Here is a 12,136-nt window from a genome sequence, read left to right as displayed (position 1 = left end):
GGGTGCTCCCGGTTCAGGGAACTTGCTTTGTTTAATCTAACGTTAGCGGTAGCACCGCTCCCTCTCTCTGTTCGTTCTCTACATCGCTCCACTTTGTTTAGTAGCTGTTGTTATAGCAACAAAAGACAGTCTCGGCTGCTTTATGGAACCAAAACGCTGCCAGGTTGTTGTTTTTTTTCAACTACAAAAGCGCCCTAGTCAACTTTTTCTTGTCAAAAAAGACGCCAAGTGTGATCATGGCCTTAGCCTCACTTTTACCTCTATAACTTTGAGGTCATGCACGGTCACTTTGACCATTATACAAGCGGCCATTATAATGCCTCAGTCTCACTGTTCCATGCATTTTCTTTTTTTCATTATTTTTCAAGTCTGGACAACAAACTCTGAAAGCGTTAAACCTGCGCGTGAACCTGACACAATTAGACTGACAGCAGCAAATCACAGTGCTAAAACAAATGACGGTGCTTGTGAAAGAATGCTGGGTAATTTGGGCCTTTTGTTCACAAAATAATAATAGCCCTCGGGAACTGTCGCTTTCAAGCAAAAGTAGTAGGCGTCAGTTTTCAAGCGCAGGACTGCAGAAAATAGATACACATCTATATTTTCAAATCCAACACAACAAAGCGAGATTCACAGCCTCTCTTATCTTCCCAATCGTCAGGTGAATCCACGGTCACTTATGTTTGCGCTCTAACAGACCCCCCCTGAGGTAACTCCATCAGTCATCTCTCCTCTTATCAGCTACTACCCACATAAACACACACTTTTTTAAACTCAATAAACAGATAAAACCTTGACCTGTGCGGTGGTCAGCCTTTATGGCGTGCTGTGAGCTCAATTCAAATCCTAAAAACGCGTGTGTGCTCTTGTCTCGCTCCCGAATTCCTGAAAGTAACATGTAACGTTAAGTTATTGAAGTCCTGCTCTTTAACGGTGACCCTAACCCTAACCCCTAACCACGCAGCCTACCTGCTGGCGCTCCGTCACCTCTGCCCTCTCACGGCTTTTCTCAGTGACCCAGGAATTAGGTTCCCACACACAGATGGATTTATGGGTACCGTCGTAGTTTAAACAAATGAGGTGTTTTCTTCCCTGTACATGCTTCAGGGGAGGATTCACCTGCACGTGAAACCGTCTGCTCGGGCAAAATGAAGAGAAAGGGAAAGAGATGTAGAGAGTGAAAAAGAGACGCTGAAGAATGTCTCAGTTATCCAGGTTATTGGATATCCAGGGGTACCTCTAAAACAGCTGGAGTGTGGAGTCTTAAAGATGCTTTGTGACTCATGTAAGAATACACACACGTGTGTGTGTGTGTGTGTGTGTGTGTGTGTGTGTGTGTGTTCTCAGTCGAGTCTTTGAGACAAAACATCCTCGAGACTAAACACCAAGTCCAGTGGCGTCTGACTCACTTCTCGACTGACGCTAAAGCTTCAAGCATTTATTTATTAATAGCACTTTTAACAGATACATGGACCCTATGAGTTGTTCTGTCTCCTTTTAAATGTTCGTAATAAATTCCAATCAATCAATCAATCAATCAATCAAATCCTTACTAACTGAGCATGTGTGCTCCACAAATCAAACCTGGTGTATGATTCGCTGAAAAGCGGAACCGAGTACACTTTAATATCTGTTTATTTATCGCACGTAACATTGTTATAATAGCGTTTTTGCATATTTTCCCCATATGGTGCAGCCCTGACATCAGGTCTTATTAGATCGATGTATCCATTAGGTACATATTTACATGTAAACATGAAACTTTTCCTTTTTCGCTTCGCAAATGATATCGCGAATTGTTGCCGTTTAAACAATTCATGACATAACCAAAATCAAAAGGGGTCACTGAGTTCAAATGAGAATAAGAAAGACGCGGTGGTGGGAGGTGTGGGGAGGAGAGTGAAAGACAAGGAGGGAGGAGGGGGAAGGTTAGGGCGAAGAAAGGAAAGAAGAGGTGCAGACAGGTGTGCGACCCCTTCACAGAGCCGGGGGGTGGGAGGGTGGTGGGGGTAGTAGCTATGGCGATGACAAGGAATGTTCATGTCACCCCTGGCAACGGTTCCTCAGCTATTAGCCGCCACAGGGCTGATGGATGCTAAGCCCAGACCTGTCCCCCCACTGGCTGTCCCGGATCGTGGAATGCCGGCGGGATCGGGGGGGGAGACATTCCTGATGAAAAAAAAAAAAAAAAAAAAAGGGGCGGCGCTCGCCTGCAGGTCGCAGCGCTCACGTGACGGTTTGTGAATGTGATGCTCGAGGGAAAAAAAGAAAAAACAGGACCTCGAGGGGATGAGATGTCAAGCATCGTGATGACAACAGCTTCTCAGTTACACCTCATAAAGCCAAAAACATGACCCGAGCAATGTTGCAACAGTAGAAATGTGTATGCCGCAACTGGAGGACGCAAATCCGAACGGGATTTTTCACGATTATCACCAAATTTTAAAAAAAGGAATAATGATTATTCTCATTATGGATTCATCTGTAGATTCTTTTCTCAAATAATCGCTTAATCGCTCGGTCCATGAAACATCAGTGAAAAAAGAGCGGAAAAAACACATCAATAAATGTCTCGTCTCGCAATGCAAAAGTAATTCATTTGCTTTAATATAAGACAGCATTTGAGAAGCTGTAGCTGTCAAATGTTGGACACTCTTGCTTGAAAAAACAACTTCCAACGAGCAATCGTTTATCCAAATAGACTCTGAAAGCGCCTTGGTGGACCTTGCTTCAATCCTAGTGAAGTTGCAGAGAGTTTAGGAAGGTCAGCGTGGCCGTCAAGAGATTTTCTTACTGTGCAGGAGCATATATTGTTTTCGAAATATGGACTTAATGAGCTTAAACTGTGTACAACACAATGCAAATACCTGCTCATTCCATTACATAAGGCTGAAAGGGTAAATGTACTGTATGTGGAAGTTATCACTGCTTACTGGCTTCACCGTTTAAAGAGTTTGTCATAACAAAGACAAATATGAAGGCAAAGAGTGGAGCTTAAAAAAAGGAATTTGTAAATCTCTGATACCTCATAACGGATAAAAAAAGAAGTTACAATAAGTAAGGTGCTTTTCTAAAATGTTGCAATCTGAGCTACAGTTCTCACAGTGTTTTCTGTGCTGATCTTTGTACGGTCATGTAGCAATGAAAAATGTTGCCAAATTGCTTCACCGTTTTCTTTAGAAACCCTTTAAATCATGCTCTTGCAGGCCCCCGAAATTACTTTATCACTCCATGCCAGTTAAGAACGAACATCACCTTCTCCATCAGTCTGTTTGGGCCTGCAGGTGTGTGTGTGTGTGTGTGTGTGTGTGTGTGTGTGTGTGTGTGTGTGTGTGTGTGTGTGGGCTTGTTTAACTATATTCGTGGGGTCCAAAAACCGGGAGTCCAGTATACTTGTGGGGTCCCGACAGCTTTGTGGGGCCAAAACGCTGGACCCCACAAGGTTAAAGGGCTGTTTGAGGGTTAAGACTTGGTTTTAGGATTAGGGTTAGAATTAGGTTATGGTTAGGGTGAGGGTAAGGGTTAAGGTTAGGCATTTAGTTGTGATGGTTAAGGTTAGGGGCTAGGGAATGCATTATGTCAATGACGGGTCCCCACAAAGATAGTGCCACAAACCTGTGTGTGTGTGTGTGTGTGTGTGTGTGTGCGCGCGCTTCGGTGTAATTCAATGTTCAAACAGACGGACCCCCCCAAGCAAGAAATCTTTAAGCGATGTCAAACATCTAATAAAGTGAAAAAGATTTCTGGCTCTTTTCAGTGAAGCCCTCGGTCATGTGAGGTTAATGAAGATGTGACAGATATGAGGCAATAGACGAGGTCTGCCTTTGCAGTGACATTACATCAAACTTGTGTCTGTCTTCCGAATATGCATTGTTAAAAAAAAAAAGGGCAATAATGTATTGTCTGTTACATAATTGGGGGTTTGTCTATGGCGCTGTTGTTCTCACTGTCCTCTCAGTGATTCAGTTCATCCTCTCTAACTTACAAAAATCTACCTACAAATTAAAGGTGAATATAACTCATTTTACCATTTTTATTCAACTCAAATTACCATTTTATATAAATACTAAACACTTCTCTTCTTCTAAATGCAAGTATGTTCAGCTTGAATCTGTTTTATGTTGTCGTTACAGCCAACAGTCCATCTTGTGGTTTTTGGACTGTTGGTCGGACAAAACGACAATTTTCTGATATTAAATCGACAAAACGGTCACAAGAAAATTATCCTTATTAGTGGCATCCCTAAACCGAAGAGCATTAGATGGTGCACGTTGCAGCCTGGTCCCTGTCAGTAAATCAGTATATTTTACTTTATTAGATTTTAGGGGTGGTACGGTTCATGAAAAAACATCCGAACCGCCCGGTTCGCTTGTCTCTGTTCGGAGCGTGTTCGGAGCGTGTGCGTCGCACGGTTCGTCAGTACACTGTTAACGTGCACTAACCACTTACTGCCGTAGTGCCCACTTTATACACCTATGTTAAAACACTTACTGGAAACGACGAGGGGGATGAGCGTGACGAACGCAACACATGGCAGCTGATTGGACGAACGCGTCACATGGTTCTTGCTGCTCCCGAATTTCAAAACAGACTCTAATGGCGTCTCGTTCTGAATACGATCTCGTATTTTACGAAAATAGTTCACCGAAACGTGTTTCGGACAATATTTTAAGCGAGAAATAGGCCATACAGTTGCTGAATCTGTCTGCTTTTTTGATTGACAAAAGGTCAGTTTAAAAGATTTTCGTCAGATTTTGAGAGGCGCCGAGCCGACCGCTCCTCAGGTGGAGTGTGGAGTGCTGCAGGTCACGTCACATGCAGAAATGTCCAGTGGGAGAGATGAGGAAGGCTGCCTGGAGTTGGAGGATGCTCCAGCGTCGTATATAGTCTGGTGTGTGGGAACATTTTGGATTTCATGTTACCTATGATGACAGCGGAAATAAAACAATAGATAGAACTGCCACTGTGTGCATGTATTGTGCAACATGCATTCAATATGCTAATTTTAGCTATATATCATATGCTGAAGTATATTTCTGGAGTGTTAAAGATTAAAAGAAAAAATAACAAGAACCATAGAGAACTTTACTGCGTAGACAGGTGCCTAACAAAAGTCATGCAAAAGAATCCCATGGCGGTAACGTTGTTTTTTCTCCCAATACATGTTGTGCTTATAATGTGTGGGAGTTAGGGCTGCTCCATTATTGGAGAAAAAATTGGTCAATATTGAAATCGCAATTATTTAACACCATCTCTCATTGACTTTTGGAAAGAAGATTTCTTGAACTTAAAAAAACGGTAAAACACCTTGAAATGTAACATTTTACGTTTAGTTTTTCATTCAGAACACAAGACAAAATGAGAGTTCACTTGCAAAATGCAATGTGCAAAATAAGAGTTTTTCGGTCCGTGTACTTGGTGGCCAACGGATTTTCGTTTTGAAAGGAAAAAAACAAAAACGAAAAACGGCCAGTTTCCCAATTACCATTAGTAAATAGGAAAACAAAAAACGGAAAACAACCCATTATTCGTTTTTTGTTTTGATATTAAAAAACGGAAAACGAAAAACAATCTCGTTATCCGATTGTCTTTGATGTATTTGTAGATGGAACTCGGAAATTAAAATACGTGTGTATAAGTTGTATTCCTTAATTTTGCATTGGTATTTTTTTCGTGACCTGGAAGTTACTCCCGCCACGCCAAGACCCGCCCTTCAATAGCATTTATTGGCCAGTACCGCCTGTAAGATCCGTTCTGTGCATGCGCATAATTACATAGTAGAAAACTAACAATGTCCCTGTGCGATTTATATAAGTAACATGTGTCAACACTTTACGACCAAACATTACAACTTTTTTATTAAATCTTTATTATACAATAGTTATAGCTACAAACATTCGAAACTTGTCACTGATCCAAAACCGTGTAGCGACGTCGTTGTTGTGTTGTTTACGTTAATGTTTTTACCTAATACTTCGTCTTGACTAATAACCATAGACTGTCTATTATTAATGCGATGAAGTGTAAACGTACATAAGTGTCCTTTTGAAGATGGGATGACAGCTCTCCCAGCCACCACTGCTGTATACCACTATAGTAGCTACATGCTAACGGCAGTAAACACTATAGTAGCTACATGCTAACGGTCATCTTAGCTGGCAATGTTGTTAAATTCTCCCCAATTCCGGGTCACATTCCTGCTGAAACATGTCCGATTGTGTAGTGTTTGGTCTGCGATTTTTGACGTTAGAAAGTGCTGCTTCGTTCCACTACAATCTAACGTTAGCATACTCATAGCTAACTATTGTAGCTGCATGCTAACGCGACATAGTGGAGCATATATAGCTAGCTATGTACGTATGTAGCAGGACTTTGTACCGTAAAAAATCACCAATAAAGGCTTCTAAACCAAATACTAAACAAATACAAATACAGTAAAGTGACCGGAATTAGGGGTGAAATGTCCAGCATTGAGCTACAAAATAGTTTGCTAGGAGTTAGCTGGTCTCTCACAGAGATCTCATTTGTAGCCCTGTTTTTACCTGATACTTTCATAAAAGTACAAACACATGAAGTGAGAGGTATACACATGCTTAAACTTTATTTAAAACATGGTTAACCTGAAGCAGGACGGAGTCATGACTTATAACACCAAAGCAAGGCTTCTAGCTCAGGCTAGCTAGCGTTAGCAAATTACCTTCAAAGTTGCAAAGAAATGACGAAACGTAAAATTTGAAGCCTTTATTTAATTTGCTACATGGTGTTGTACTGGATGGCCGGACGACCCTCCGTATATCATTACAGAAACTCCAGCAAACACCTTGTAAACTTCATCTTTGCCATCATAACGGTCTACTGTCACTGTCTAATGTTTTCTTCCGGTAACCGGGAATGTCCAAACATCCTTACGCCAATGCGTGCATAGAGCTGTGAAGTATGCCGGTGTTCGCGCAAGCGTAGAACTGATCAGGCAGTGCACAGAACGGATTTTACAGGCGGTACGGATCGGGTACTGACAAAGGAATAAGATTTATACACACATTTTAATTTCCGAGTTCCATCTACAAATACATCAAAGAAAATCGGATTGTTTTTCGTTTTCCGTTTTTTAATATCAAAACAAAAAACGAATAATGGGTTGTTTTCCGTTTTTTGTTTTCCTATTTACTAATGGTAATTGGGAAACTGGCCGTTTTTCGTTTTTGTTTTTTTCCTTTCAAAACGAAAATCCGTTGGCCACCAAGTACACGGACCTTTTTCCAGATTACACTTTTACAGTTTTTTGTGATCGTTAGGAGCCGAAATCGCAAACAAAATTCGTTAAATTGCACAGCCCTAGTTGGAGTTCACAAGCACCCTGACCATTCACAGAAATAATGAAACCTCGTCACACACACACACACGCACACACACACGCACACACACACACACACGCACACACACACACACACACACACACACACACACACACACACACACACGCACACACAGTTGAAGCTGCTCTCTGGCCAGCCAGTGTGTGGGCGAGTGAGCTATTTTAGGAACAAGAGGAGCCGGCTAAATGAATATGAGAGGCAACTGCACTCTGTTGACAAACACGCTGACCCCGGCTACAGCACCAAACATTTACCAGCACACAGCTTACACTTGGTTTCTCCCGCGATGGGAGACATTTGAACGTCGATGCAAAATCAAGACGATAAAGAGCCAACGTAAAGAAAGCAGCCATGTTTTGCAGCGCAGGTTGGCACAATGATCGCCTGTGCCCCCTCATTAGCGGCCTTTTGGGGCCATGGCGGGCAACGGGGAACAGAGCCAGCAGAGCCAGTGGACCAGCGGAGGCCCTTCACTCTGTAATGAATGGAGTTAAAGCTAAGAGCACGAGGCGCAGGGTGAAGTTGGAGGGAACGGTGCCAGGTAGCGCTAAGCTGCAAGGCACTTCAGTCAGGGCGCTACAATGAGCACTATGCTGGTTATTAACTGGCTAAATAGATGTTTTAAAGCTACATAAAACAACATAATGAGAGTGTGTGTAGCTGTGTAAATGTGTACATTTGGGACTATTTATTACTGAACTAAAACTGTATCCCTTTTTTTTTTTGGGGGGGGGGGCGGCCTTTCAATCCATGCATTTTTTGTCTGCTTTGTTACATTTCTTCTGTTACATTTTCGCAAAAAAAGCATCTAAATTTGTCAAACGCGAAACGTGTTTTACACGTAAGATTTTTTTACATATGAAATGTGAAAACAATGACTTCACATGTGACGTAACTCACATTTAGGTGCATGTGGTTTTTGGGTGCTATCATATTTCACATGCAATTTAATCTGCATCTGTGTTTGAAAGCTGCAATATAAAAAACTTTCCATGACTAAAGATGTTATACAAAGATGAAGACAGGGCTATTTTTCACATATTTCTTTACAAAGCTCTTTGAACAGTTTGATCTGACAGTGATTTAAAGGGAACCCGGGCACAGAAACCCGATAACAAGAGCCCTTTGTTAAATGTGACGTTGAGCGCTACACCTGCCAAAAGTTGTCTTACACTTGGTTACAGTCACACAGCCAGGTATGAGGAGAAACTGGGCCAGAGTGCTGCCTTGGGCAGCGAGCTAGGGCATTTTTATGGGTGCATGCCAGAGGACGGAGTGACCCAGTTTTTGAAAATATCCCCTGCAAGGCCTTCAAAAGCAGCCACTCCTCCCTCGTAAACAAGACTGTGTATCGCTCTGGGAGTTCCTCTCGTGGAGCCTGTTTGAAATACCTCTTCAGATGAGGTTTACACACGTTGCAAATACAAGTTACAGGCTGCCGTCGGTGCCATGCTCAAGAGCACCTTGGCAGTGCCCAGGAGGTGAACTGCCATCTCTCCAGCTGCCGGTCCACACCCCGTACCCAACCCAACTCCCTACGAACTGAGCTACTGCCACCACTTGGCCTAAAAAACGTTGAAGACCCCTGGTTTAAGAGATCAAAAGTTACTATACCACAAACCGATAAGGAGACAATCAATCAATCACAGCCTTATGCAAAAGTTGGAATTGAAAAAGTAACTGACTGCTGTTCATCAGTCTTGTCACAGATGATGAATAGTGCCGGTCGTGGTTCAACTGCAGGGCGTGAGTGATAGCTCCACACTGAGCGACAAAGCACGGTAAATTACACCTGACTGACGTGGTATTATCCCCTCTGGATAGGCCTAGAAGACATATTGGAAAGTCTGTTTGATTTATGATTTAAAACGTATGCTCGCAAGACATCGCTGATTGACAAAGGTTAGTCAGTGTGAACGAGTGAAGAAAAACCGCCATGTCTTAAGGTCGACCACCCCGCATTCCTTTTAAACCCCACAGAGGACCATGATGTAAGCAACATCGGATAGAAAATTGTCAAAAGTTAAGTTATAAAGTGTTTCAGTCACTTGTCTGCATGGCAATAACCAGATAAACAATCTATCTGGAAAATCTGCAGTACAAACCATACGTTTCACAGTTTTAGGGCTGACTTTAATACCCATGCCTCCACTTTATTGCCTCTGTCATGTTTTCGGGTCTTTGTTTGTCTGTCAGCAGGATTACAGAAAAACTACCCGTCCGATTGTCATGAAACTTGGTGGAAGGGTGTTGCATGGGCAACGGACGAACCCTTTCAATTTTGGAGAGGATCCGAATCACAGTCACTTTCGAGATGAGGCATTTGTGCTCCAATTATATTGTCGGAATAATTGGAAAAATGTGTTTGTTTGACTGCTAAACTTCACATGAACGCCCCCTTGAGTCAGAATGTAAGCTGCGAGATGTAGGGCATGTCTTGACCCTTCTAGTTGTATCCTTTTACTGTCCATAACCCAGTATGATAATAATCTTATTTAAATTGCAATTTTCAAGCGAAGAGCTCAAGTTTCTTTCCAGTAAAATAAAGAGCAACAACAGGATAGAGGCTACTGTGAGAACAATAAAACATTCTGACCTAAAATAACAATTGATAAGAGATATCTAAAGGTGAGGCAAATAACCAAATAACAAAACAGGAAGAAAGACATCAAGAGAATACCCAAACGCCTGGTGGTAACAAGCAACAACATAACAACATCAAGACGTCAGCTCTATAAAAAAGATTAAATCTACAAGTTATTGCCTTCATAGCTGCGTTTTCCTCAAAGCAGTGGCATCATAAACGTTGGCAGCCGCTTTTAGTGAAGTTATGACAAAAAGGAAACAGGACAAACACAGACACTCCAATAAAGAAGGTACCCAATGGACCAAAGTTATGTTGTTTATTAGAAGCTCAGAGAGGAAAAGGAGGGAGGTGTGGATGAGGTAGTTACCTGTGCTGCCGGGATTACCTGGCTGGCACAGAGGACGGTGCGAAGGATGAGTGTGAGACAAAGAAGGAGGGGGGGTGTGAAACAGTGCGGAGGTAGGTATTCGTAATTACAGGGCCAGGCAGAGACACAGTGAGGCGGTAATAGCACACAATAAGTGACACATCTGATGTGCCAATGATAGTGTTCCTATCATAGCGGGATATTGGTGGGCTGTGGCCGGGGGTTTACCTCGTCACCGGGTACGGTAGTCTCGCTTTGCCAGACCATCCACACATGCTGCCGAGCGGAGGAGGGTCAAGACACTGAAGGCCAGATTTACTAAGGTGCATAACATACCAATATGTAAATTGTGGTCGTGATGTTTTTCCATAGGCTACATGTCCCTTTGTTTATATGTTGTTCTTATTGTAACTACTAGGTCTATGTCAGCTGTATGATGAGACAATATGTCAAGTGTGCAGCATTTAAGTCCAAGGTGAATATCCCTATGGGGACAATGCAGTCATTTTAATTGTTATACTTTTTATTGATCCACAATGGGGAAATTACAATTTACACTCTGTTAGAAATCACTACACAGGCCTGAAATACACACACACATATGCTCAGGACCTGCGCCCTGAGCGGTTTGGGGGAGGGGGGGGGGGTACGGTACCTTGCTCAAGAGCAGTGCCCAGGAGGTGACCTGGCATCTCTCCCGGGCAGTAGAAAATCCAGCTTCAAATCCACACTCCGTATTTTGGTCCATACGGGGACTTGAACCAGCGACCCTCCGGTTCCCAACCCAACTCCCTACAGACTGTGCGTTATGTTCATTTTGTACTAAAGTTCTAAATAAAATGAGGAAAATACTCAGATCTGACATGACCTATATAGGTATATAGGTGAGCCGAGGCCATATTGCCCAGCTCTTATTTTACGTCTCAAAACGCTAACGAGCTTACTGACGACAACATCAAATCACCTTAAAATTAAGCTTTAACATTTTTAACAAGAGGCAAAGAACGACGAGATTTCCCTGCAGGTTTAGAGAAAGAGAGTTTTAGCCAAGCATTTCCCCCCCTTCACAATGAAGAGAGTTAAAGCTAACGCTGCCATGCTAAAGGTAAACTCAAACAGGATATAAGTGCTTTGCACACATTTGTTTTGGTTTGGTTTACATTAGCTGCCGGCCACACAGACGTCAGGCTGCTACAAAAAGGGTAAATATCTGCACCTGCAGCTTTACTACCCAGAACAATGGCATTAATGTGGGCTGAAGAATGTAATTAACGTCTCGATTAAAGAACATTAGTGGTAATTAGAAAGCCACTCTAAAACTGTAATATATACACACACACACACGCACACACGCATGCGCAGACACACACACACACCTTGTCCCACAGGGGCGGCTGTTCAGACCACCACCAGAGTAAACTGACAAACAAAAGAAGATGTGCTGCCTCTGCACGGGCACGTATGATAATTGCAATGGAAAATCTTTGACTTAAAGGGCTGATGTTGGTGTCTAATGCCAAAGTAATGATGTTGCACGGGGGGGGTGTTAAGTTGACATGGTTTCCATTGTAAAATCAACATCAACACAAACTGTATTCTATGTTTTATTCTTTTTATCGTACGCTATGTTGTTTAATTCTTGTCCTTGATGTAAAGCACTTTGGATACCTGCTGGTTGCTGTAAAGCGGTACAGTATACAAATTAATGTTGACTGATTGCATTCATTCTAAACTCTGGTGTATTTATGAGGACTATGGTTAACTGCTCCTCAGATCTTGGCAGGGTAAATCCAGACAGCTAGCTAA

At 42.5% G+C, this 12,136-nt stretch overlaps 1 protein-coding gene across 1 annotated transcript in view; it reads right to left on the bottom strand.

Annotated features, from left to right (window-relative positions):
* col4a6 (collagen, type IV, alpha 6) overlaps positions 1-12,136 on the bottom strand; it is a 165,369-nt gene that overhangs the window by 140,734 nt on the left and 12,499 nt on the right. The gene's annotated exons all lie outside the window — the stretch shown is intronic.

The sequence above is a fragment of the Sander lucioperca genome, chromosome 17 (assembly GCF_008315115.2).
Source record: "Sander lucioperca isolate FBNREF2018 chromosome 17, SLUC_FBN_1.2, whole genome shotgun sequence".
Classification (NCBI taxonomy): domain Eukaryota; kingdom Metazoa; phylum Chordata; class Actinopteri; order Perciformes; family Percidae; genus Sander; species Sander lucioperca.
Note: the sequence above shows the minus strand (reverse complement) of the source record. Positions and strands in the feature narration are given on the sequence as shown.